Source organism: Triturus cristatus, chromosome 7 (assembly GCF_964204655.1).
Source record: "Triturus cristatus chromosome 7, aTriCri1.1, whole genome shotgun sequence".
NCBI classification, from domain to species: Eukaryota; Metazoa; Chordata; class Amphibia; order Caudata; family Salamandridae; genus Triturus; species Triturus cristatus.
The window spans coordinates 1542340743-1542368019 of NC_140590.1; the positions used below are offsets into that span (position 1 = coordinate 1542340743).

The 27277-nt window shown below is 47.2% G+C and overlaps 1 protein-coding gene across 18 annotated transcripts in view; it reads right to left on the reverse strand.

Annotated features, from left to right (window-relative positions):
* The window catches only part of LOC146812330 (uncharacterized), a 398549-nt gene that overhangs the window by 61607 nt on the left and 309665 nt on the right, over positions 1-27277 (reverse strand). The window contains exon 6 of one of the 18 annotated variants that reach the window (XR_014965922.1): positions 8067-8168. The exons of the other annotated variants lie outside the window; for them this stretch is intronic. The gene's annotated coding sequence lies outside the window, so the exon portion shown is untranslated. The remainder of the gene's footprint in view (positions 1-8066; positions 8169-27277) is intronic. 18 annotated transcript variants of the gene reach the window in all.

The window sequence follows — 27277 nt, forward strand, 5'->3', positions numbered from 1 at the left end:
CCTCAGCGCTTGCTTTTAGGAAGGCTCTTAAGACATGGCTTTTCGCCAAGGCCTACGCTTAGACATGATCTGCCCTACTTTTTGTATTGTCTTTGGTTAGGCGCCTTGATGCCTTCGGGCTAAGTTGCGCGTTTACAAGTCTCCTTTCATTCATTCAGGAGGGATATATGCCTCTAAAAAATAACTCCAATGGCTTTTTATGTAGCTTGTTATGTTATTGGTGGGGCAAATGTAGGTCTGCCACTGGAAATAAGGCAACTAACACATGGTAGGACTCAGCATAGGTCTTAGAAAATTATTCCTATCCTCATCCCTTGGTAATGTGGCTGCGAGCAGACAGGCTTAACTTCAAAGACAGGTATGTAAAGCATTTAAAAACACAACACAAAATAAAAATCCAGCACCAATTTATAAAAATTGGTAATATCTTTATCTTTCAAATAACGCCAACACAAATAAAAAACACTGTAGGGAACCAGAGATATTAATTTTTAAAGAGTATTCACTTTCTAGTGCTTAGAAAGCCAACAGTGCCCCTTTTAGTCAGTTGGTTTTCTCTGACAGGGACACACCTTTAGAAATTGTTCTGGAGAATTGTCTCACCACTGTTGTGCCGCCTTCTCCAGCAGGCGGGGTCCAGTTAGAACCCCTTCCTGAAGTTCTGCTTGCGGGTCCCAAAGTATCCAACACACAATCCAGAGTTCTGGAATCTCCAAGAGGGTCCTTGAAAGTGTGAAACTTCAATTCCACAATCCACTTGAACAAAACCCTTACAAATCCACTGGTACTCCAGGCTGGGAATTCTTTGTGGGGATGTCCAGGTGAGCTCTGTTAACCTGTAGCTTGCAGGGAGTCCACTCTTTAGTCCTTTCGAAGCAGATTTGATCCACAGGGCTGTAGTTTCCAAAGGTGTAAATAGGCGCAAACTCAGAGTCCTGGCCTTTGGAAATGCACTTCAAAATCTTCAGCGCAGACAGACCTATCTGATTCTCTTCAGTTTAAAGTTTGAAAAGTACATGACTTAAGAGTGCGGGTTTTGAGGGTTAGGACCAAGGTTCCCCAAAGGTCTAGATGGGCACTCAAGTTGCACCACCAGTGGCAATAGGGCGGTCAGGTGCACAGTGCAGGGGTCCAATGTTAGCCAATGGAGCTAAAAGGGCCTACGGTTAGGGACAACAGACGAGCAGGCCAATTGGGTGTGGGAGCAAAGCTCCTGGGGTTAAAGTCAGCACTGCAGGGGCCAAAAATCAACATAAGATCTGCACCACCAGTGGCACTGGGGTGGCCGGGTGCAGGTTTCCAAAAAGACATCATGCAACCTGTGCTTTTCACGGGAAACCTTCAGTTCATTGAAGTTGCTGCATGTTTTGCGAGGGAGGCTTCCTGCAGGTGACCACTGGCTGGAGAGGTAACTTGGGATCTTTGGGGATTCCTGGACTCTGTTGGTTGTGTTATCCAAAGCAGTGGGGCACCCAGTGTAGGGGTGTCTTCTAACATGGGGAAGTTATACCAGCTCCAGTCGCGGTCAGGGGTACCCTTCAGATTGAGGCTGAAGATATTGTCTTGAACCTTGAATGAGGTCAGAAATCACAAGATCCCAGGTCAGGATCGCTGGGCAGATCTCCTCGTGTTGTTGGTCCACTCAAACACGGACAGTGGGCATTGGGTGCAGATCACAGTCACCTGGTTTCAGATTCTGGTCTTTCAGTCCTTGAACAAATCCAGTGCTCACGGGAGACCCAGTCTGTAAGGGGAGTGCAGGACAGGTTCTCTGGGCTCAAGGGGGCTGCTGGCTATGCTGGTTTCTTTGCTGTAAGCAGGTCAGAGTCGGGACAGGCCGATAGGTCTGGGGCCAAAACAGTAAATGTCCTCTTCTTCCTGGGTCAGCATGGCTCTTTGGTCCTTCTTTACTCAAATCTGAGGCGGCAAGGATCAGGGTTGCCCCTAAATACTATATTTAGGGGTGTTCAAAGGTGTGTGTAGGTTCGAAACCAATGGGTCCATCCATTGGGGTGGCTATACCTCCTATTATGCCATCCTACAGTGGGAGGGGACATGAGCCTCTCCCCGATTGGCTTGGTCCCCTCATCTTCAAGATGAAAGGGACTGAGATGTGTGCTTCACCTCTCTTACCCCACTTGAGCAATGCGGTAGGCAAAGGTGGGACCCCCTTTCTTCCCAGCTTGGTTTTTCCACCGATTCACCTGCCCAAAGTGGGGGGTAAACTGGTGGGAGCTAGTTACTGGGGGCAGTAGAAGGAAGGGACAGCTCCCAAAGACGGCAGGCCTTTGAAGCTTTCCCTTCATGGACCCAGCTCATCCTGAGCGAGGTGGCATGACAACTCTGCCCAGGATGTGCTTTTATTAATATACAAAGAGCAGAGGCTCTCTACCCAGGGGTCCAGAAGCCTGTCTGGTGGTGGCAAATGGTGGGCAGCCATTCAGAAACCAGACCAGGGCTTGTTGATCTTCAGAGGGAATCTCTAAGATGCCCTCTCAGTGTATTTTACAATAAATCCCACACTGGCATCAATGTGGGTTTAATGTGCTGAGAAGTATTGCTACCAAACTTCAAAGTTGTTAGTATAGCCATTAGAGAGCTGATAGAGTGGTCATGTGTCATTACGCGATGACCATCTCTACAGGGTTCGTTACAGCCAGTTTAATGTGTGGCATCAAACTTGTTGAAATCATACGTGTCGAGGTATGATTTCATGCACTGCAAAGCTCCTCCAGGAGTCCCAGTACCAGTCTTCTAGAACCAGACAGCATGCTAGTGCTGCTGCCGACCAGAGACACAATTCTGCCCTCCTGCTGCTGAGCCAAGCTTGAGCAGGGGAAGGCAGAACAATAGGTATCCTGTCACAGGGAGGAGTGACCACTTCCCAGACAGGTTTTAGTGTATTGGGACAGGGTGGGGGGCGCTTGCCAGTGCCACTGAGACTACTTGAATAGTACATTTGGTGCCCTCCTTGCATACTCCAGTTCAAACCAGTTCAGGGAGCAGTTTGCTTCACTCTGGCACGAAACTGAACAAAGGACATGGGAGTATCCTTCCCAATGTCCAGCCCCTCCTCTGGGAGAAATTCCTGAATCATCCCAACCATTTCTTTGGGGTACTTAAGGGCTTACCTGAGGGTGAGTCTCTAAATTCATTGTGGGACAAGATTCAGATCAAACACCACTTCAACCGTCTGGGCACTCTGGACTTTGCTTTGGGAACCAAGAATGCAACTGTGAAGGCTCCTGCTGCTCCTGGTTTCATCCTCCTGCCAGTCTTCTGCAACGTTTGTGCCCATACTCCATACAGGTTCTTCACAAGGCTGGTGGACATCCAAGACACCCGAAGAAATCTCCCCGGGAGTGAAGGAGTCACTTCCCTGCATCTGCAGGCAGCGCTACAAAGATAACCAGTCTGCTGATCCGGGGCTCCCACAAATTCCCAAAGGCTCAGCAACACAGGTGGCGGTTCTGCAACTCCCTCAAGACCTACAACTGTCTTCACACCATGTTTGAGGTCAGTAGCCCTCGTCAGAACAACTGGAACAGAACCCCTGTGCACCTCGTCGACTTGCCGTTCAGAAGGCTTGCTGACTCTCCTCCAGAGATCTTCAGGCACCAAGAAGGTCCAACCTCAAGCATCTCCTGGACCGAAGATCTTCTCCTGCATTGCTCCTTTGCAGCATGGGCCTTCATCCTTTGGTGTGTTGCAGGGATTCTGCACAAACACAGAATGATGCGTAGAATTATCAGACCTTAGTGTATAGGGACTTAGTCATACTATCGCCTTAGTACCCATGAGCCCAGGTCCGACTAGCTAGTGTCTCACTTGCTCTCCTACTCACCAACAGAGAAACAACTGATTATACACCCCAAAACACACACTCCCAACTCTCAGGAATTGCGGTCCCAAGACACACCCTTTCTCTCCCACTCTTGTACAGTAAGATCTGACAGACACAAACAAGTTCCATATGTTTTATTTTAACTAACATACTTGAATATGCTGTATACGTGCCACAATAGGCAAAAAATGCATAACACAAATATGGTCAGCATAGCAATTAGTCCATAAATCATGAAAGCAGCTGTCATCATGAAAAGACATTCTGCTTCTATACAAGGGGAGGCAGGTTAAGCTATACTGATTATATATTAGAAAATCTATAGGCATTATCTGCTGACCCCGTACCTCAGTCTATTGATGGTAGATCTACATCATAGGTGCTGTCATGCTCTTCCCCCTGGAAAGGTCCCTCTCCAAGGGTATGCCGTCTGTCTAACATGACCAAAGTACGTTTTCCTAAACAGCTGCATTGGTACGTTTTGTCTAGATGCTTGGGCCTAACCAGAACAGAACAACAAGGAGCATTGTTGATCGACATTGCTCACAATGTTCAGACTAAATCCCATGAACTCAGCAGTAGGTTATCATGTGAAAATGGCAAAAGGAGCATTTGCAAAACAAACTTGTTTAGTAATGTGCACAAAGCAGCGGACAGTCTAATTTGCTCATGCTAAGTTAGAGAAGACAACAATGTCCCCATGGGCCATGTGACAGGTGATCTGCTCGAGGTACTCCTGTACCTCTGAGTCCTCTCAAGGGTCTTCATAGGCTCCATTGGGCTCCCCTGCTTGCTCAGGCCTGCCCTGACTTACCTGCTCGCGGTGAGTCACTTGGACCTTGCTGATCCCGATACTGCACCTTTTTCGACGACTACTTGATTTGCCGCTGCCAAGGCTAGTTGGTGCCCCTGCTATACACTGACCCCCTGTGCTCTCGACATCCAACATGAGACAGCTCGTGAATGGCTCCTTGTCTTCCATGGTGTCACCTGGTCTGCACAGTTGCAACTTCAATGGCACCGTCCAGTCTTTTGCATCTATCGACATCGGTGGGCATTCGTCTTCCTTGCTGCCTGGTCACTCCTGAGTGCAAAGACTCTGTCCCCTCTGCTTGCAGGTATCTCTCATCTTGAATCCACCTTTGGGTTCCACCAGACTCCTCCTTCTCCAGCGGCATCTTTTCTGAAGTCCTCCAGTGTGGTCTATGGCGGTTTACCGCGTCACTTCACACCTATGCACCTGGCTTCCCTGGTGTAGGTATCCTAGTTCCTGGGGTATCCACAAGTAGGGTGACTCCCCAACCTTCCATCTTCCACTGGGTTTCTTCAGGGTCCTCTCGGAAGCGTCCTTCATTAAAACTGCAACCGCGACATACCCATTAACTTGTGTTGATCATCTGATCGTGTTCACGTTCTGCACAAGGCCTCCTTGGGGTTCCTGGGTATTTACCTCCGGTGATTCCTTGGGTCCCCAGCACTTATACATCCTCTGGATCCAGTCTCGACTTGAGTTGTGGTTCGCATCCCACAATTTTGTGTATGGTTTATTCTCCCCTAGAGACCCCTATGTATTTGGGCTACTTACATGTTTTATTTCCTAAGTATTTGGGTGTATATCTCCGGGTAGGAGATATTGCAATGTGTTAGTGAATATTGATAATAAAATACATATTTTTATAACTACACTGTGTGGTTCTTTTTCACTTTAACCTATACAATAAGATTAAGTATTGGTAAAACTAGCTGCTTTACACTTCTTCTGGTCTAAGCCTGAAGGATGCTCTCCACAGCTACCACCTAGAGATCTTTCTAAGGTTGCCCAAGACCACTAAAACTACCATAAGGTTTGCCTGGATTAGTGCACGGTGATTTGCTTGAATAAGTGTGAACCATATACTAAGCCAGCCTCTGCTCTGTTCGCGGAGTTATCCGCACTGTGTGAAGCAAACGGTTCCGAAAAACAACGCTCCGCAGAGCAGAGTTTTTTTCCTCGCTCTCATATCACCAATGTTAAGTTGGCGAGAGTGAGTGAGGAGTATCTTAATCCAAACCACCTCCTAGTCAGATTTGTCAACGCAGGTGGTCTTGGTTGGCAGAGAATGCTTACATTTAGAAACATTCTGTTTGCTTTGAGGAAACTGCCACTCGAGTAGACTATCTACTTGAGCGGCAGAAAGAAGCATTGCCCTCTTGCACTGCACATTGTTATGTTCACGCTGATTTTACAGCGCGGAAGAAACATCTGGTGCTAAAAATAAGCGTGAATGTCACAATCTAATGCACTCTGGCACGTATGGAACTCCGAGTGTTGCAGTATTTGCTCATTTTGCTCTGCCCAGGCCTAGTAGTAATAAGAAATCTAGAACTATCATATTGAACCCTAATAAAGAGTGGGTGGCAGCAGGTGTCTATGCCTCCCAAAAGTCAACACCCTCCTCCTTGCAGTGGCTTGTCTTTTAGCTTTTGATTTTTCATTACCAATTATGACAGTGCTGAAGCTTCAAGTAGACAAGAAATATTAAGGTATGGGCAGACGCTCAATGTTTAATACGAGCTGCCAAATAGTGAGCCGCCGCCAAATAGTGAGCCTCCGCCAAATAGTGAGCCATTGCCAAAAAGTAGCCCCCGTCATATAGCGAGTCGCCGCCAAATAGTGAGCTACCGCTAAATATTGAGCCGCTACCGCCAAATAGTAAGCAGACACCACCTAATAGTGAGCCACCGCCAAATAGTGAGCCGCTGCTGTTGTAGGGATTCTGCTCATGCACAGAACTATGCACAGGAAACCAGGACCTCAGTGAATTACGGTGTACCAAAAACTCACCTCAGTACCCAGAACCCCTTATCCGACTAGCATCAGTGTCTCATTCGCTCTCCATATTAGCTCGAAGCGACCAATGATTAGACAACCCAGAACAAGTGGCTTAGAGTACTCTCAGGAATGGTGGGAATCAGAAATACCTGTTCGTTATTATTCTTATATCAGTCCACAACTAGAGTAATCAGAAACACAGTAAAGTTTAAAACGTTTATTTTATAAACTACGTGTCCTAAGATGCAGTACTTTGGCTAACATAAGCAGACAAATGATTAAGAATAAAACCATCAGCATGGTTACAATACCATAGAAAATGAAGGGAGAAATCATATTACAAATGATAGTGAAATACAACCACCCTCCCTTCGCTAGTAAGCTAGTATTATTAAACTAATAGAAGGTCTCTAGGTTTGAATGGGGAACCCCATACCGTAAATATCAGCTTAGGTGAATCACATCACAGGATCAGCTCTGTGTCTGGAAAAAGTCTTCTCCAAAATGTGTGTCTAATGCATGCAAACTGCAATATTAAAGGCGCTCGAGTTTCAGATATTTGCAGCTGTGTGCGTGTTATGGCTAGAGCATGGGCCAATCAACCTGAATTCAAAAGCATACATTGTTTGTTGGCCCGGACTGTTTCTGCACACAATGTTCAGACCAAGGTCGTGGTGCACATCTAGGGATGTGAACAGACCGTTCTCATGTGAAGAAAAGGCAGGCAAGCAGATTTCATATATTAACTATCTGCAGTGTCGTGTGCAAAAGCAGCAAAAGTGGCAAGATGGTGTTTCTAACTTCTAAGACGCTTATGCTAACATAGCAATGTGTGTATCTAAAACTTCGTCTCCACTACACTGCCAAATAGTGAGCCGCTGCCAAATAGTGAGCCGCTGCCAAATAGTGAGCCGCCACCAAATAGTGAGCCGTCACCAAATAGTGAGCCGCCACCAAATAGTGTGCCTTTAAGTAAGAGTGGGTATTTGGAGGATTAAAACAATTATGTGAAATGGACCTTCTATTTTACATGCCCTTTTGTTTACTCACTTCTGCTTCAACCACTTTATGGTAGACATTTATGCCCCCTCCCTCCGATACATCACTAGCTTCTACTGCTGTTATTGTTTTATCCAGTGTTACTTGTAAAATCAGTCTTTTACCCCTAATTTGTGCCATTGATCTGCATTTATAAATTTGCTCCATAAACCCACAAGCCACGAAAATACGTCTGACGTTTGAGTAAACCACATATTATATAAGCAGTTTTATCATCTCTTTAAAAAATATTCAGTGTTAATCTTGGCAACATTTACTACTAAACTGCTAGGAAATCAATGGTGAAGCCTTGGACCACATTTATGCTGGCGGCACAAACGGTAACACAAACCTCTAGGGCAGCATACTCACCTCCAGGAGGGCCTTGATAACTAATTTAATTATTAGGTCATCTGTTTCATTAGCTTCATCAATATAGTTTTTTCCAAAAATTCACAGGCCGTCATAACTCCTCTGAGAAAGGCATTAGCCAGAAAAAAATGACAGTGGGTCAAGCAATGTTAGTTTTTCGTTTAGTAAAAATACTCCACCTTCTTTTGTCCCAAAACAAGATATTAAAATGATCCCTCTCACTCATTGAATGGAATCATCTATGCTAGTTGAATACACCATGATTTTTATTGACTGTGAAAAAACATGAACCATTAACAGACTCTTAATGTAATTACCTCTCTTCACCTTACCCAATAACTCATCCCTACCACCTCTCTACCACTTTGGATCCAAGGAAAAAAACATACAGCAGGAGAAATCCATTGAAAAGCATAATATTCACAGCTAGAAAAGTTAACATGCTTCTCATATGTCACAAGATTGGAATCAGATGCAATAACAGTTGAGATTAATTATCCATGTTCAGTTACAACTTTGCTACACTGCCGCTCGAGGTGGAAACTGACCTTTGCCCTGGGAACAACGCACCGAGGACTGCGAGGTCCAGCAGCCCTCCGCTTCCTGCTGCTGCTGCCTGCCTCTTCCTCAGGACCCGCCCCTGGTCACCGGTCAAAAGCTCGCGGCCCCCGCTTCGCGGGGGCCGCTCGTGGTGGAAACTGACCTTTGCCCTGGGAACAACGCACCGAGGACTGCGAGGTCCAGCAGCCCTCCGCTTCCTGCTGCTGCTGCCTGAGTCTTCCTCAGGACCCGCCCCTGGTCACCGGTCAAAAGCTCGCGGCCCCTGCTTCGCGGGCGCCGCTCGTGGTGGAAACTGACCTTTGCCCTGGGAACAACGCACTGAGGACTGCGAGGTCCAGCAGCCCTCCGCTTCCTGCTGCTGCTGCCTGCCTCTTCCTCAGGACCCTCCCCTGGTCACCGGTCAAAAGCTCGCGGCCCCCGCTTCGCGGGAGCCGCTCGTGCTGGAAACTGACCTTTGCCCTGGGAACAACGCACCGAGGACTGCGAGGTCCAGCAGCCCTCCGTTTCCTGCTGCTGCTGCCTGCCTCTTCCTCAGGACCCGCCCCTCGACGTCACTTTATTAACCAGCGCACACTTTTCCGCAGCGCGGATCGCAGCGCGGGCGAAGCCCGGGACAAGGGGGGGCCCGTCTGAGCCCGTCAGAGACCGACTGAGGCCGGGACGGGGCACCCCTCTTGGTTCTGCTGTTGAACAGGTGAGCCGTGCGCCAGTGAGTGTTGAAAACCTTATTGTATAGTTGACCAAGACTAAATCCTCTATCCTCGGGTGCTATCGGAACACTTCCTTCTTTGTGGTGAGCTGATTTGTTGTCATTTTCTTACGTTAACAATTGAGTATGGCCACTGCCGGCGCGAGAAAGGGCCGGAAGTCTGTGATTGGGACCGGAGTAGTTGGAACTCTGGATAGTTTTATAACCAGAGCTGCCTCAGTTTTACAGAGGGAAATCGAACTGACAGAGAAAAGACTGTCTCTTGACTTAGTCCTTGACAAGCGCTCCTCTCTGGGCAATATTGCCTCTGCTAAATCACCGGCAGCATCCAATCACTTACCTGCATTAGTCCACCACACAAATGTCTCTCCCTTGAGTGGGAATGAATATGTGGATGTTGTAGCAAATAACAGCGTCTGTATTGTGACTGACCCCGGCGACTCTCTTCGCCCCGTCTCTTCAATTGCTACGATATTCGAAGGCACCACCAGATCTGGCCAATCCATCCACCCCGATGCCACCTCTACTAAGTTGCCGGAGAAGGCGGTGAAACGCAAAAGGGGTGGCCCACCAGCACCGACCAATAAAAGACCTAAAGTACAAAAGCGGACTAACGAGGGGGCATCTGAACCTGCGCCTACTATAGACTTGATGGCTGAACGCCTCGAGGCACCACCGGGCCCCGCACGGAACAATGATTTTTGGCAAAAGATGGAACAGCTTTTTACTGCAATTTGCCGCCCCATCTGTAACAGACTCGATTCTTCAGAAAATGGTCTTACTAATCTGGAATCTATGATTGCTTCATCTATCAGGTCTAAGGGCACAGGGGGCAGAGGGGGAAACACAGTAAGCTCTGTTGAGACTGGTGTCTCTGGTGTCTCTGTCCCAATTTTACCAACTGCTCTGACAACTACTGCAGATCAACCTACTGTACAGGGCCAGGGCCAGAGCCAGGGATTGCCTATTGTCCCCCAAGTAGCTGCCCATGTCCCAGCCAGTATAGGGAGCACTAGAAACAGAGCGAGCCCTGTAACTTCTAACACATCTAACACCCCACTATCTAAGTTTACTGGGCTCCTCCAATCTCCTAGTAAGCAGCCTCAGCCCTCCCGCGACCTGAAATTACCCTGTTTGGATCTTCCACCTGAATCGGCACCATATGTGGTGATCCTTGCTGGTGTTCCCACCCTGAATCAAGGATCAAGGGAGTCATTTCTTGATTTAAAATCAAATGCATGCACTGGTTAAATTGCCACAAACCCCTTCCGAAACCGTGCTCAAGTGAGATCTTATTCGCCAGGAGAATAAACTGGGTTGGACATAGAGCCAAAGATGTTCAGGGAGATTGTGTAGTTATCAACTTTAGGAACACAAACACGGTCAGATATATTTGCACATTCCAGCCAGGCCCTAATTCTAACAACCACTCAGCAATTAGAGCTCTCCCCCTTACCTATTTTTACCCAGGACTGCACCACCTTAGTACTAATAATTCAAATAGGGGAAGGGTGGACATTGTGCGAACTGATAGGGTTGGTTCACTTCCTCTTGATCCTAACACTATCCAAGGCCTAGACCGACCCTGTCCACCCACGCTTGAAGCTTTTTACCATCCCAATAGATATAGCACCCTTGAGCAAGTGGATTGACGTTTGAACTCTAGTATTTCGAAACTGGCCCTAACCCCAGGGAATAAGCCAGAAATGGAAGGGTTGGCAAATAGGCCCTTGTGGGAAACTACAGAGAGGGCTTTGAGTTCATCATCCGCCATTAACCCTGCTGCTGACCAGATCCCACTCCCTAGTAAATCAAAGTCGAGTCCTTGTTTTCTATCTTGGAACGTGGCAGGTCTCAAGAGTAAACTGGATTGCGAGGACTGGGGTGTTTTCATAGACGATTTTGATATCTGCCTGATGCAAGAGACATGGGCATTGGAAAATTTGCACAGGGTAGGTTTTGCATCTTTTGACATATTGGCTGTAACTAGTGGTAGGGGTAGACCCTCAGGGGGTCTTACCACCTGGGTGGCACTCCATCTGGGTGCCTCGGCAAGGCAGATCCACACCAACTCGGAAGACATTCAATGTACCCTTCTAGTGCTGCCAAATAATATCCATTTGGCTCTTTTGAATGTCTATTCAAGACCTTCCCAGGGTGGTCGGGAATCTGAGGTCATGGAATCGCTTAATAAATTTATCCTGACCCTGGACTCAGAATATTCCGTGGTCGTAGGTGGCGACTTCAATTGCCAATACGAACCACTCTGTGTGTCGGCCTTAGACGATCCAAACACAGAGAACGAATACCGAAATATCCCTGATCCCATGATTCCAAAGGTCAAAGCGTGGTCCCCTCTGGCCCTTCAAATCTCCGCTCTCACCCTTTCCTTTTCATTGAGGGCTTGCAATGGGAGATTCAATTCTGACAGACCAGGACGAGCTACCTTCAATAGGGTAGGTCATACCTCCATTCTTGACTATATCCTTATTGAAACTAGATCTTGGGATAAGGTGCTTGATTTTAGGGTGCTAGATCGTGATGATAGCGATCATAACGCTTTGGTTGTAACCTTTAAACCAGGCTGTTGGGGTATGAGCACCTATGATGTACCACTACCCACCACTGCACAACTCCCCATACTACACAACAACAAACGAAGGGTGAGATGGCCGCACATTGCCGCAAGTCCTAACAAAATTTCAGAAATTTACAGCCTTGCCCTTCCTCACCTTGTAGAAATGTCTGAGGTGGAATTATCTCGATTTCCACTAGTACATGCAATTGGACCCACAGGCATTCACCTACAGTTAGTGGATAAACTCTCGAAGGCGTTTTGTCTGACAGGGTCCGCGAGGCCCCACTTGCCTAAAAGGCAACCGTGGTACTCTGCTGAGTGCAGGAAACCGAAGAGTGAGCTACTTATCGCCATCAAAACCCTCGATAGAGACAGGATTAAAGTAGCAAGGGCCAAACACAAACAAATTTTAGAAAGGGCAAAAAAACACTGGGAGTCCGACATCTGGGAAGAATTAAGATCTACTCTAATAGCGAAGGATTTTAGGGGCTTCTGGACAACCGTGAGCAAAGGGAGGAAAGAAGCAGGAACGAGCTCATTCCCAAACATAGCTCCAGCTGTATGGGAAGCTCATTATGGAGGTCTCTACTCAAGCCCAAATATCAACACTCCTCCTTCGCCTATTTTCCCTCCCAGATCTACCACCCAAAGTGAGGCTATAACGATGATAACTATAAAGGAGGTGGAAATGGCTATCCATCTTTTAATACCCAACAAAGCACCGGGATTGGACAAAATCCCTGGCGACCTCTACTGCTCTGAACCAATGATCTGGGTGCCATACCTTTGTATCCTATTTAATTCCATTCTGTCGGGAGGTGATCTACCAGAGTCATGGCTAGGCGCGGAGATCGTGCCTATATTTAAGAAAGGCTGTCCTGTAAAACCTTCAAATTATAGGCCCATCAGCTTAATCGACATTACTCAGAAGCTGTTTGGGTGTATAATATTGGACAGACTCCAGGCCTGGGAGACTGAAAACAACATCTTAAGTTCACTGCAAGCAGGATTCAGAAAGGGCACCTCCACCGTGGACCAGATCTTCCGACTTCAGGTCATACATTGGAAGACCGTGAGTTTAGAGGGTGGCAGCCTCTATCTCATTTTTGTTGACCTGAGGTCGGCATTCGATCTGGTCCCGCGAGAAAAACTGTGGAAGGTGCTTCTGGCTCTTAATGTCCCCTTGTATCCTCTGGACATCGTTGGTAGACTTCACACACAAAATTTTGCCCAGGTTAGATGCGGCAAATATGGTGAGCTTTCTTCCCGTTTTCCCGTAAATCGTGGAGTCCGACAGGGATGCGTGTTGGCACCCACATTATTTTGTCTATATATCAATGGGCTTATCAAGCACCTGGAGGATATTAGGGACATAGATGCGCCCAGACTTGCCACAGGTTTGGTGCCAGCGTTGATGTTCGCCGACGACACTCTTTTGTTATCGCGAACATCAACTGGCATTCAACGCATTCTGGATGGCTTTGTGGATTTCTGCGCAGAAAGAGGCTTAGAGATCAATTTGGCTAAAACCAAATACATGATCCTAAATCCCCCCCAAACACACACGGCCAAACCCAGTCCTGAATGGTGTCTACCTTGAGCGGGTAACTACATTCAGTTATCTGGGGATTCTACTACAAGAAAACTTTGGCTGGGGTGGTCAAATTGCAAATTCTGTGTTAAAACTTGCCCAAACCACCGGGGGAATATCCCAAGTATTTAGGGGTTCGGTCTCCAAACCAGTGTCCCCAGCATTAGAAATATATAGGACACAAGTAAGAGCAGCCTCCATATATGGAGCAGAACTGTGGGGCCATTCCAGAATACACAGCTTGATTGGGTCGGAAAACTCATTTGTGAGGAGCCTGTTGGGCCTTCCCTCTAGCTCCCCGCTGACCCCTATCAGGTTGGACTGTGGGTTACTACCCATGAAACAAGTGGTAATGCTGCGTCCATTGATATATTGGAAGAGACTATGGTTAAATGAGGAGTTGGGATTCTACCGTGAGGAATTCAAGGGAGTCTGGTCCCAACTTAAGAGCAAGAATATCCCCTGGCTGAGATTCGTCAGGGATTCTTGCACTAAGATTGGCCTTCCAGAATTATGGACCACTCCGGAGGCCTCATGCCTGGTCCTACCCAAAGCTAAATTGTTTGAACAGTTCAAAAACTACCATCTTGCGCGTTTGTATGAATGCCCTAAGATCGGCAGGCTGACGGCCACGTTCCTCCAAATTAAAGATAATTACAGGAAAGAGGAGTTTTTAGACTTGGTCAGTCCACCGGCCGTGAGGAAGCTTTACTGCCAACTGAGAATGGGTTGTCTCCCGCTCAGGTCATTTACATCTGGATGGGATGCCAATAAAATCACTGCTTGCCCGGCCTGTAGCTACATATTGGAGGATGAAAAACACGTCTTCTTTTTCTGCCCAATATATCTACCCCAAAGGAAACGCTGGATTAAGCCCCTATGCAATAATCTTGGTTTTAGAGAATGCGAAAAAGCAATGAGAGTTTTAAAGTATGACACTAAACCCCCGATAGTTTTTGCAGTCTCCCGGTTCCTCAACTCTGTTTGGTTATCACGTAGGAAATTTTTATAATCAACCATCCTGTCAAATATTTTTCTGTTTAACTTGAATGTAATGCAATATTTCTGAAAATGATTGGACTGGTTGTTTTTTTAATGTTTTCTTTTATTGTATTATCTATTGTGGAATTGCTTGTTGCTTTTATGGTCATTGAACCGAAATAAAGTTTAATGATGATGATGAAAAGACCTTGTCTCAGTTTCAAGATTTCATATGTCGAGCATGAAGTACAGGCAACAGCGTATGGTGGAAAATACTGGCCATGCTTTCATGCACAATTTATCCCACAATGGTTAGCCTGCCTAACTTTAGTAGCCACGAAGAACAAATAAAATAAAGATGAGAGAGATGCATTTATTGGATTATCCTGTTCCTGCACTTAGTCAAAAACGTCGAAGTTATTTAAAAGGAATTAACATGACAATTCATGTTAATTCCTTTTAAATAACGATGAGATTTTCGACTAAGCCTATCCTGGAGATATATCGGGCTAAGGCACAAGGGGCTGCACTTCATGGGGCTGAAATATGGGGTTATGTGGATGTACAGTCCCTGGCACTGGCGGAAAACATTTCACCCCTTATTCCGTTCTATCCTGAACGGAGATTAAAAATAATAACTGATGTGGCCATACTAAAAATATTAGTTTACTGGGTCCGTCTCTGGAGTACTCCAGTGCTTGCTGATTACAGAGATTCGGTTGATGAAGGCCTTAAGCTTCCAGGTGCTAGATCACTCCCCTGGATCAAACGTGTTCACCTGGACAGGGAAGCTAGGACTTCTCAGATTTTGGGCCGAGCCGAATAAATTAAAAAAAAAAAATTGATAAAAATCTATTGAAAGCTATTTATTGGGCATACACTGACGAGGAACTTACAAATAGAAGTCCTCTGGGATCTCTGGCCAATAAGTTTTCTGATCATAAATTCTTACCCTTTGAGATATGTTTAGATTTTATACCGTCTTCTTTTTCTAAGAGCCTGTTTTCACGATTTCACCTGGGGACACTCCCTCTAAGAGCATTCACCCATAAATGGAGTAAAGAACAGGTAACCATGGTTTGTCCCATGTGTAACCAAGGCAATGAAAATTAACCACATCTACTCTTTTTTTGTCCAGAGTATTCTACCTCCCACTGCATATGGATCATTCCCATAAGTCGTGAACTGGGGGTCTCTTGTTACCAAGTAGCTGTTCAGATTTTAAAGCCGGATACATCTTTTAGAACCGCCTCAGCGGTTAGCATATATTTAGAGGCAGTCTGGCACAAACGAAGAGCAGTTTTAAAAAGTGAAGTGTAATGATATATGGTCCGCTCTTGTTTTATACACCTAATTATGAACAATAATTGTATCTTTTTTTTTTTTGGGAGAGTTTTTATATAGCGCGAGCTAGACCCGAAGATATCAAGTATCAGTGCGTTTTACATGAGCACCAGTTTCGTAAGAGATGGGTCCATTCATTTTTTCTTTTTGTTATGTATGGGGAGATAAAGTGATTTGCCAAGAATCACAGGATGTTGAGCGACGTTGCCGAGACTCGAACCTGGTTGCCTGCTTCGAGGTCGACTGCGCTAGCCATAAGGCTACATCCTCTCCCCATGCAGTTTTCAATGCAAGACATTATGATGATACTGTTGTATATCATCTATGTATATTTTTTGCTGCTCTTATTTTGCACGGATATTAAAGCACGGTTCACTTTAGCCCATGAAGCGATTTCATCAATGGGGTTGTGTCCTACTGTTCAGTGAATGGTTATCGCTGGAATGGCTAGTTGAAATTATTTTTCAGCACTGGGCACTTTATTTCTTGGCATTACCCTTAATGAGGGCCATTATCAAGCATCACTGTTAACACTGCGTGTAGGTACATGTTCTTTTACCCTTGAATGTTATCTTTTCAACTTTATTAGTTTATTATTTCATTGTTGTGTGCCTCAAATTGTCATTGACATTTGTCTTGGGATGTGATCTTAATATTTAATTGCAGTGTTGCAGAAGGCCCTTAAAGCATCATTTGTTCTATACTACTGCCCGCTCACAGTTATTAGCCACAGTGGCTATGTAATGTTTTATTGTAACGTGATGTATGTTCTGTGTATTCATTATTTTTAATTGATGCAGTTTTTGCTGGATGTATTTTTTGATGGTTGTAATAACTGAATAAAGTAGTAGTAATGATAATAGTAATAATAAAAATGACAATTCAGTTGAAAAGTTCAAATACACGAGACTGACGCCAGTCACCTTCCAGGTGTGCTAAGTTCCCGAAGGATCTGTATGGTATAGTCTTGAAGTTCCATCAAAGTCAAAGCCCACAATAAGGGCAGATGTGCCAAATGTTCTGTGGCCATTACTCTGGGTGTAGCCCTGCCAAACAAAAAAGGAAACCTAAGGCTTGCTAGGCCCAGACTGCTATACTAGTTGAACTAGAGGGGCCCAACAAACTAATCCTTTGCTCAAATGGCACCACAAGGAAGGTTTTTTAGATAAAGAGGTACACATCTGAATTAGAAGGAAGCTTTTGAATTTATTTAAATGAGTGGCTGGCACCTGATTGGCGGAAAAACAAAATCACAACACAAAATCATATTAAATCTTTCCTTCGTGGCTCATGCACATGGAATATGGAACAACTTTGCTTGGCCCTCGCTCACTGAGTAACATCAGTGAGCAAACTAGCTATAAGCCAATTTCTGCCTACAATCTGTTTTTCCCTTCAGATTGCCTGCTCTCCTCTGAGGAACATCCCTGGAAAATAGCTTAATACAAAGTTTTACATGTAATATTACCCACTTGGTCATATACTACCCATCCCTAAATAACTTTCCCCTTAAAAAAACAAATGTATTGTAATGCGTTTTAACAGACATCACTGTATTGGTAAATGCATTGTTAAAACTTTGCTGTAATTGTAATGCATTTTACTGGATGAGTTGTAGTGGAATAATGCCATTTAGTTACGTTCTGCACTAAGGTTTGGTTACTTAATACTGTAAATATTGAGAAGGCAGAAGAACAGCCTTTGGTATGCGAGTTCTGCATTGCAGAGCTAATCATGACTTGGGGGTTTCATTGTTTGTATCCCCCAACTGTTGTTTAACTGTGTTTAAGTGAATATTGGGTTTTGTAAGCATGTGTTATATGTGTTATACACAAAACTAACCAGAAAATTATTTTATCCATTTTTTTGCTTTGAATATCTGTGGGTTTTTAAAAAACTCATTACAAGTACCTCCAAATTCTAGGAAAGAAAATCCTGCCAGGTCAGCTCACATTCAAAAACCATTGTGTGCTCTCACGCTGCACAGTGTACAGCCTTTGGCTGGCCAAGAGGAGGTAGGCCTCTTTTTTTATTAATAGGGCAGGTTTGTACATAAACTTCAGTTTGGGTCAGTAAACCCACACATGTTCATGGCACATATTGGCCCCTCACCTCCATAAACAAGTCAAGAGATCCAATCTGGGTGAAAGAGGTTTCGCTGAGGGTCATGGACCTTGGAGATGCATGGTGGTCTGAGAACACATGGAAAAACTTACCTTTTTTCCCATTTTGACCTAAGGGACTCAGTGGATGCAACCCCTGACCCGTTATGGTGTTTTCATTTTTCAGAACTTAAGGACCGATTCATGTAACGGTGGCAACAACAGAGTTTTCTACATTGTGGACAGAAAATCAACAGCCAACCCAAAATGAATAAGTGGAGATAAAACACCCAGCTCCAATCAGATTTGAATAGTTTCAAAATGTAGTCCCTAGGTGGTCCTTGAGGTGGGCTTAGTGGAACATGCGTGGACTAATGGTCCGGATAGCGCAACTTTTTAACCCTTTCAAGCTAATTTTTCAACAACTACCTGACAGATTTACGCCAAACAAAACAAAAGCACTTCTTCCAGTAAAGTTCAGCTTTCATTTCAAGTTTGGAGCAATTCTGTTAAGTAGGTTTTTCAGTATCAGACAGCAAACATGCTCAATGAATTTAAAATAGGAAACATCACTTAATTCTCCCCAACACCTTTTTTTTGTCCTCTCCCCGCTTCTTCCACTATACACTCTGGATGTGTGGCCAGGGAAGAAACTACAAAGGTTCTTGTTTAAATTCTCTTTTTTTTTTTTTAATATAATTTTTATTAGCATTGTTATAATAATATATATATATTTTTTTTATTTATGAAATTTTATTCGTGTATATCATACACAATACAAAACAATGCAAATAGACAATAGCAAGACTTCAGTGCAATAAATGACACAAGTAGCAGTGGTACAGCGAACTTACATTGCTGCAATGACACAACTCCAATCAGCCCCGAAATGGCAGGTTCCGGGAGGCAGGCAGCAACCCCCAGAGTTAATCATGAGCAGGGAAATACATCAACCGCAAACCAGTCATCAGCCCCTACTCCAGCGACAGCAGGTACGAGGTGAGTGGCCCCCAAATGTCTCTCGGCCCAGAGGCCGTCGGCAGCTCCTCTGCATAGCAGGTAAGCTGATCTCGGCAATACGCTAAGTCATGCAGCCATACGCTGGTCGTAGGAGTCAGTCGACTCTCCCAACAGAGAGAGATTCTCCGCTTAGCCATAAGCAGTGCAATGGAGACAAGCTTTTGATTAGCAGGGCGCACCTTAGCCCCCACTCCCAGCAGGCATAACCATGGATGACAGTCCAGTGATTCTTCAATCATCAAGCCCAGCACTCTAATCACTTCACCCCAGTAAGCAAGTATCTTCGGACATTCCCATGCCAAGTGATAAAATCCTGCCCCAGGCGCCCCACATCGTTTACAGGCATCAGATTGACGGAGCCCAATTTTACACAATTGCGCCGGTGTATAATACATCTGATGCAGATATTTAAAGTGCACCAAGCGCAGGTCGCCATTCGGCGACAAGCGGCCCATCAAGCTGCAGCTATCCAGCCATTCACTCTCCGCAAGGGGCTCCGGGAGTACCATATTCCAATTGTCTAGGGCCATTGTTCCCACCAAGATCCCCTCGCTCTGGGATGCCTTATAGAGCCTGGTCACTAGCCGAGCCCTGGAGGTGGTCGTGTAAAGAAACTGCAGCGCCCCAAGAGCCGGCGGCTCGGAGGGAAAGTGCGGATTGAACACCCGCATGGCCGATCTCAGTCTAGCATATACAAAGCGCTGCATGGTCGTGACCTCACCGCGGGCCGCAAGGTCTGCTAGGATCAGAAACTGACCTCCCGGGTACACGTCCGCCATAGTACCTAGTCCCATCCCCGCCAGTGTGCGCAGTGTACCCGTTTCCTGGGACACCGAGAGATCCGAGTGATGGAGTAGCGGCATGTTTGGAGCATAGAGCGGTAACACCCCCGCACGCCGCCCCAGAGCCCGCCAGGCGTCCGCAGTAGTCTGCACCGTATCAAACTCCCCCCTCTCATACACCGTATACGTGTTTACAATCATCGCTTTGAGGGGTAGAGGATGGACCGCACCCGCCTCAACAGCCACGTGCGGAATGAAGGCAGGGTCATGCAGCCAGTAATAGGCGTACTGTGCCTGAGCACAGAGGTAATAGAGATAGAAGTCCGGCGCCGCAAAGCCACCCTGAGCATAAGGTAATGTAAGTGTTTCCCAGCGAAGGCGGGGCTTCTTCCCCCCCCACGCCAGCGTGATCAAGAGGGAGCGCAGAGTGCCGAAGAAAGACTTGCTAAGGCGCACCGGAATATTGCAAAAATAGTAAAGAAAGCGTGGAAGCACTATCATTTTCATCAGGGCGATACGATCCGCAAAGGAGAACGGCAGCTTGATCCAACGAGCCACTTGGTCCTCCAGTTTGGCCACCGCCTTGCCAAAATTCGCCTGAATGACCGTCTGCGAATCCCTATGCAGCCAGATTCCTAAATATTTAACTTTTTCCAACCCCCACACCAACGGATATTCCATATCAAAGGGCCGGGTGCCATCGGTGAGAGACAGTATAGTGGATTTGGCCCAGTTGATTCCCAGTCCAGAGAAGCGCTCAAATCTGATATAGTCACGGATAAGCGGTGCTAGATGCTGCTCCGGTTCGCGCACATACAACACCATGTCGTCCGCATACATGGAAACCGCAAGCGGCCTCTGCAAAAATCGCAACGCCGACGCAGCGTGCCTCTGTCGTATTATACAAGCCAGGGGCTCCAGCACCAACGCAAATAGCAGGGGCGACAGCGGACAACCCTGCCGAGTACCCCGGCGGATCGCAAATTTCTCAGAAAGGTGCCCATTGATACGAACCCGGGCCTCCGGTTTAGTATACAGCAACCGAATCCAGTTCGTGAAGACAAAGGGGACGCCTATACGATGAAGGACTGTAATCATGTAGGACCACGCTATAGAGTCAAATGCTTTTGTGGCATCAAGTAGCACTGCCACTGCCGGAAGTTCGGGCTTCAGCACATGCATCACTGCAAATATGGTGCGTAGGTTATGGGATGTGGAGCGAGCGGGAATAAATCCCGACTGGTCCGGGAGCACCATGTCCGGGAGCAAGAGTTGGAGCCTCGTGGCCAATACTTTTGCCAAAATTTTGACATCGGTATTTATTAGGGACAAGGGGCGGTACAAATCACACTGCTCCGGCGGCTTGTCAGGTTTCAAAAGGGTGACCTACCAGTGCCTCCCGAAGAGTCGGCGGCAAACATTGGGTCTCATACGCCTCCTCGTAAAGCTGTAAAAGGCACGGCGCCAGCTGGTCAGTGTATTCTTTGTAGAATTCAGCTGGCAAGCCATCCGTTCCCGCCGCCTTGCCACCCGGTAGCGCTTTTATAGCATCTTGTATTTCCCCCAGTGTGAGGCGGTGCATCAGAAAATCCTGCTGTCGACGCGACAGCCATACCAGTGCAATGTCATCAAGGTATTGCCCAAGTTCCTCCGGGCTAGCCGTAGGTCGGCATTCATACATTGCCGTATAATATTCAGTGAACGCTCGCAAAATACCATCAGCATCATGGCGGACCTCCCCATCTTCTCTAATCCCCTGCACTATGTCCGCCTTCCGATGTGGATCAAGAAGGCGGGAAGCCAGCGCCCTCCCCGGTCTTCCGCCCTCCCCATAATAGCGCGCCCAGCAGCGCCGGGAGAGATGCCTAACCTCTTGATCTGCGGTGTCGTTATATGCAGAAATGTTTTTGTTTATTTGCGCCAGAATTGTCGGGCACGGCCCGTCGCTATAGGAACGTTCCAACTCACCCAACTCCCTCTCCAGCGTTTCCATAGTGCGGCGGAGAGACTTCAAGACTCCAGCCTGCAGACCGATACATTCCCCACGAATGGTCACCTTAAAGGCTTCCCACAGTGTCCCCATTGTCGTGACCGACCCCGCATTTACCGCAAAGTAGTCCGTTATAGCCTGCTGAATTCCCTCCGTGAACACCGGGTCCAGCAGAGAGGAGGATTGCAAGCGCCACTGGAAAGGAGGCGGGAGCCGTGAGGGCAGTTCCAGAGCCATTGCCACTGGGGAATGGTCCGACAATGTTCTCGGTAAATGCCCAACCTGTGCCACCCAACTGCAAACATCCGGCGTTCCCAGCCAATAGTCGATTCGGGACCAGACCTGTCGCGCGTATGAGTGACAAGTTCCTTCCATTACTTGTGGGTGTCGCTGTCGCCAGATATCGACCAGCCCCAGTGACTTCATCCCCTCCCGTATTGCACCCGGGGCCCACCGAGAAGGATAGGACGCCGATGTTTTTCTATCGAGTGCAGGGTCTAATACCGCATTAAAGTCCCCACCACAGATAATGGTCCCGCAGGAGATGTTAGAGAGTTTACCCCAAATGGCATCAAAGAAAGCGGGATCATCTGTGTTCGGACCGTAGAGATTAACAATAGTTAACGGGGTATTATAGAATGTGCCCTGAGCAATAACATACCGGCCCTCTGCATCCGCATCCACCTGTAGCAGCGTATAGGGAACATTCTTTTTAATCAATATCATGACTCCCCGAGCATACGAGGAGTACGTCGCAGCCAGCCGCACCCCAGCCCACCCAGCCGCGACCCTCAAGGCGGACTGCTGCGTGAGATGCGTCTCCTGCAGCAGTGCGACCTGCACATTATGCCTGTCCAAATAGGCGAGCACCTGCCGTACCTTCCTAGCATTGTTAAGCCCCCTGACATTCCAGCTCAACCAATTGAGAGTGTGCCTACTGTTAACCACCATAGCAGTGTTTCACTGAACATGGAAATGCAACTGAGAGGCAACCATAGCCGCGGCACCACATAGCATGCATACTGAGCATCTGCACCAAGTCAACAATTAGAATCATAGATCCCCAACCACCCCATCCCCCCACTGCAGTCAGCAACCGCTTCTGCACACATTCCCTGGTATGAACCAAACAGCATAACAAAAAGAAAAGGAACAGTCCCCGTCTCGTAACACACATTAACCAGAGAGCAGAGAAAGTCCATAGCCCTACAATATCGCCAACCTGGCATCCACACATACCAAAAACTTTGCGGGGAATTCCCATGTCAGGGGTCACCAGAGGCTCCAGGCCCCCCGCCGAGGCAGGGTGGGTCGAGCTAGGAGAGGAATGACAGCCATCACGTATAGTGCCTCCAAAATCAACCGTACACATCAGCACCTTTAGTCACCTGGTTACATCAGTGAACATGTAAGAGCCCTGCAAGCGTTTTCCCCACCCGCACCGCCGGGCAGCAGCCACCAAACACAACCCAAATATAGTGGAAACAGCTTAGTAACTAGTATAGACAGTGAGGAGCTAGAAGAGCACCCGTTAGAATAGCAATAAGCATCTCAGGAGACCTGGGGCCCCACATTCAGTCCTCAGCATCTGAATGTCCACTTTTCCTGCCGGCCGATTCCTGCCGCTCCAATCGCCGGGCGTACTGCATTGCCTCTTTTGGGGACGTGAAGATGCTTGCCTTTCCAGCATGCTGTATTCGCAGGCGGGCCGGGTACAGCATTGCGTAGGATATTTGGAGGGATTGCAGCTTTTTTTTCACAGTTTGAAATTCACGGCGAGCTTGCTGCACCGCTACAGTAAAGTCTGGGAACAGCTCTATTTTCATTCCCTGGTACTCGAGTTTCCCTTTTTCCCTGGCCAGGCGGAGTGCCACATCCCTATCTCTAGAATTAAGGAGTCTGGCAATTATCGGTCGTGGCGGGGCACCCAGGACGGGCCTGGGAGCCAGGGAGCGGTGAGCGCGCTCTACAATAAATACTTTAGAAAAATGTTCCGCACCCAGCAGTGTCGTGAGCAGCATCTCCACGTACGATTCCATTGATCCAGTGTTGGTTGTTTCGGCCACCCCAATAATGCGCAGGTTGTTCCTTCGGGAACGGGCCTCAAGATCCTCACTCCTGGCCTTTATAACTTCCAGTACCTTCGCCATAGAGGTGCATGAGGCACCCACGACCTCCAGCTGATCCTCCGCAGCTGAAATGCGGGTTTCTGCCTCCACAATCTGCGCACCATGTTTGTCTAATCTCGCGGCCATATTGTCCATACGCAAGTTTAGCCCATCAATTTTGGCATCTATAGTCTGAAGGCTTTGCTGCATTGTGAGCATCATTTGCTCCAGTCTCGTGGTCGGGCCCTGCTCCAGCTCCAACTCCGGGCTATGGGTAGGAGGTGCAGGAGTTTTGGCGCTCGTTTTAGCTTCAAATTGAAGCTTACTCTGTTGCTTATCCGTGCGACCCATAGAAAATGACGGAGTTCGCCGCCCAAATCGGACCCTGTAGGCGTGCTATGTACTAGGGCAAACCACTACCAACTCTTTGACTTCGACCAACTCTCATTCTGCACTCTGCTGCTCTTTTGAGTTCCACTGGGCACAGGTGCTTTTCCCTGGCCACCCAGACCCTCCCGGATTTTGATTGTCCGGATGGGAACGCCTACCTCTGGTTGAAGCAGTAGGCCGCACAGGCGTACTGGGGGTAGCAGCAGGCTGCACGGGTAATGTGGAGGCAGGGGTGGTGGGGGCAGGTGAGTCAGGGGTATGCGTGGAGAGATCAGGTGTATCAGCAGCAGACGTGGTGAGGGCTGGCTTAGTGCGGGCAGACGTAGGCCAGCAGCGTCCAGCAGTGAGGTAGGCCGCACCGAGCGCCACAGTATCTCAGCCCCCACAGCCCCAGTCGGATCAGTGACCCTCCAGCCCAGCTAGGGATTATCCCCTGTTCATTTATCACACTTAGGGGCCCCACACCCTCACCGGGCCAGTGCGTCAGGCAATGTGCTGTGTCTGCTCCTTTCCCGCCGAATGGGGGCGCTACAGGATCCACATCAGGTCCCAAGGGTATCCGTTGGCCCCCTCAGGTCGTCGCGGGTGTAGCTCTCTCCCAGCGCCCCAGCCGTCGCTCACTCACCAGCCTGTTCGCCCGGCTCCACCGCCGGGACCGGATCACTTCAAAGACCTCGATTGCCGACCAGCAGCGCCGACGCGGATCAGCGCCAGCCCGCAGGACCCAGGGAGCAGCGCAGCCCTCCTCCGGTCTTCCGCTTGCGAATCGCCGCCAAGGCAGCCAGGAGCCCAGCGCCGGAGATCGGGTAAGAGCTCACCGTCCGATGCAGGAGTCCCGCAGCAGTCCCCAACCACGGCAGCCACCAATCAGCCCCGCACTCCGCCTCAGCAGGGAGGCCGTTGGGGCCCCCAGGCACTACGGGTCCGCGCAGCCAGCACCACACGGGTCAGAGGGGGCCGCCAGCAATCTAGCCCCCCAGCACACCTTCCATCAAGGCTGAAATGTTTTTCCGGCGGGCTGCTAGCCGGGCGCTCACGCGGCCGCCATTTTCTGCCCTGCACGAGTCGCCAGTGCAAACTCCGATTTCTGGAGACAGGGGATGCGGGCCGCTCGATCTTTCACCCAGGGCAGGCAGGAGCCAGTAGTGGTCAGGTGGCGGCCAGCAGCGGCCGCAGATGGCGTCCAAATGCACGGATTATGGACGGATAGTTAGCTCGACCAGCAGAGCTACACTACGGCGCAGCCATCTCGCTCCGGGCTCTCTAGCGCCCCCCACTTGTTATAATAATATTACATCGTAGTATCCAGACCATGTACATTGATTAGGCATGAACAAGAGTGATCAAAGGAGAACAAAAGAAGGAACATGGCATTCTCATATAATTGTATCTTAGCAGACTATGAAATCATTCATGTTTAAACTTGGTCTATTATTGGTAGTATACATACATCAGGTTTAAAGTCATCCTGTATGGGGAGCTCATCAGGTTCACTAATATCCTCTGTGTTACCATGAGGACTACTGATAATATAATTAAGAAATAAAAGAGAAAACAAAACTTTGCACCTTTTTTAAATGAACGTAGTCAACTATTTGACATTTGATTTTCTCTGGGGTCAACCTCAACAAGATTCATCTTTCATCTAAACTGTTCGACTATAAGGAGTCTAGTTGGCATCGGGGGATCAAGGGAATCAAGGGAGGTGGTGCCTCAACACCTCTAGTCTTACTGCCTATGTCACATGTCTCTATGTTTAGTAAACCTCTTTCAATTTACGGCAGTGCCATCTGGAGGGGGGCGGGCATCTTCCTCATTTGTCAGGGATTCGCCGGCTGAGTTCTCACCATCTCCAGGCCCCCGGGGCTCTTCAAATGCTCATAGAACAATATTCGGCTTTTATGGCCTATTTGGACCATTAGGTTAATAAAAATAAATCTTTTGTTATGACTGTAGGACGAAACACAAAGAAGATGACAAGATTTCAAATTGATGGGAATAAAATCAAATAAGTGGAACAATTTACCTATCTTGGTGTACTCGGATTCAGAAATTGAAATGGAAAGAGATGGTCCAAAATAGAATTTATCACTTGGGTAAAAGCATAGCTGCAATTTCTAGAGTTTCAAAAAAACTGGGGGCAAACTAATTCAGGAAATGGTCAAAATGTATCTTGCGAAAGCAAGATCAGTAGCCACATATGGGGCTGCAATTTGGGGGTCAGTAAATGTGGCGGCACTCCAAGTATTGGAAGACAAATTTGTGAAAAGATTGTCCGTCCCAGGACCTTGCTCAAATGTTATATCTCATAAAGAACTAAGCTTCCCATATATTAATGATACTATTTAAATGGCCCCACTTTTATTGTGGTTATCAATTTAGAAAAAAAATATGGTACCAATACATCAATTGATTTTAAGAGATGTTGTGCAATTAGACCACGCCCTTAAAATTCTGTGGTTATCGTACTTCAGACAATCTTTTATTTTTCTGGGTATGGAGGACTTGTATGTTTCACCAACACTCTGAGTAAGCTTTTGTAAAACCAAGCTGAAAGAAATCTTTACAGCAAAAAGCATAAGGGAAAGATGTAAAGGAAAATGCTCAGTAATGATTTATCAGGACTTTAATGTAGTACAACATGGTTCCCTCTCATACCTCTCCTTAGTAGAGAACTCTGCATAATTTTATTCTGATGAGATTTTGCTTAAACTTCATACCACTAATGTTGGGACACCCTTCAAATGTATTCTTGTTAAGTCACCTCCCTCTCTGTCCCTGTGATGAAAAGTCAAAACATTACACTTTGCACATATTGTTTTTCTATTATTTTTATGCCATAGACAGAAAGAAGTTTAATATTCCTTTGGTGTGGAAATGTAATCTCCGTTACTCTGCGGAGGCATTATTTGCCCTTCAACAACTAGAAACCCCATATGTATGCTTCGCTACTGCCTCTTATTTACTGGCAGCTGTGAAAACTAGTGGGGCCTTAAATACATTAACAATTTAATATGGGGAACATTTTGATGATTTTATTACAGGTCTAACTATG